Below are 1,606 nucleotides of genomic sequence, written 5' to 3'. Positions count from 1 at the left end.
CCCCCCCCCCCCAGCTCTCTCCTTCTCCCCCTCAGTCCCCCAGGCCGCTAGCCAGCCCCACGCTCCCAGGGCAACCGACCCAAGCTGGCTAGCACCTCCCCCACCTCTGGGTGCCCAGCTGCCCCAGAGCACCCTTCCCCCCTCCCTCCCCCTCCCTCCCCCCCCCTCCCCCATGTCTCCCCCCCCCCCCCTTTTCTCTCTCCTCCGCAGCCGCTGCCGTGATGCCTCCAAACGCACTCGCCCTCAACCCACCTCCCGTGTCAACCCACCTCCGTCAGCAGATCCTACTGGGTAACGATATTGACCTCTCCTCCATCCTCAAACCCTCCTCTCACTCCTTCCAGCCACGAGCTATCGACTGCGGAGGGTTTTCAATAACCCTCCGCGATCTCACATCCTCCTCATCAGCCCACTCCCCCCTCACCCACACAGAATTCACCCTAGCATTTTCCATATTCACTGACGTCATATGTTCCCAGCACCCACACAGGAGGCAAGAGTTAAATCACTATCTATACCTCATCACGGACCTCGCAGCGCGCTTCAGCGGATCACTATTCTATGAATACCACCGACAGTTTGCGGCGAGAGCAGCAGCCCGCCTCCAGCAATGGAACGTCTCCACGTACTGGGGCGCCCTCGACGTAGAGCTCTACTGCCGGCTCTTCGCCGGCAGTAGAGCTCTCGCCTGCACCATCTGCGGTTGCCCCTCCCACCCCACCACCGAGTGCGTCCTCTCAGCCACCAAACCACCACCCAAACCCGCCTCATCCGCCCCAGCTCACACGTACACGCCGCACTCCCAACCATCCCCCGCAAAAAAGCAAAAAACCAACCACCCCACCGGCCCGACCACCTTCCCCTCCTCCTCCCAAGCCCTGGACAAACGGGGCCGAAAAATAATGTTTGTCGGCTCCCGCATGCTCTGCAACAATTTTAATGCGCTGGGTTGCAGCATGAACCCCTGCAAAATGCTACACGTTTGCTCCTATTGCGGCGGAGCACACAATCGGCCCAGCTGCCCCCACAACCCCCCCAAAATAGCCAATGCTGGTTCCTCCCCATCACCAACCACATCCCCCACCTAGTCAACCTCCCGGATGATTCCTCGCCATCAGCCCCCCCCCCCCCCCCCCCCGCTCGCAGCCTAACACGCCTCAAGGCTACCTCCTCAGCGCCCGGCATCCCCCTCGCCAATTTAAAAAACCATGGGGCCTCTGACAAAAATAGAATTCCTGGGCACCAATCTAGACTCAGCCACCTTCCAAGCCTCACTACCCCAGAGAAACTAGACCGCACTTCACTCCTCACCTCCAACTTCCTCGAAATCCCGTCTTGAATTGTACCCCGTTATAGTCGCGGCCTCTTTTTGGGGTCACGATTGGACCAGCCTGCCTTCATCACGGGCCATGCTTCCATCCACCATCCGAGTCTACATAGCAGGCGCTCTTCCCGCGCCTCTCCTCTCGATCCTCCGTTTACTACAGATACCGGAACCTCAGCCACCAGACGCAGGTTCCTCTACCATCTCCGCCAGATCCCGACCAAGGCCGGATACTCAGCATCCGACTTCCCCGGCCACTCATTCCGGATCGGCGCCGCCTCC

The sequence above is a fragment of the Electrona antarctica genome (genome assembly GCF_951216825.1).
Source record: "Electrona antarctica genome assembly, contig: scaffold_692, whole genome shotgun sequence".
Classification (NCBI taxonomy): Eukaryota; Metazoa; Chordata; class Actinopteri; order Myctophiformes; family Myctophidae; genus Electrona; species Electrona antarctica.
Note: the sequence above shows the minus strand (reverse complement) of the source record.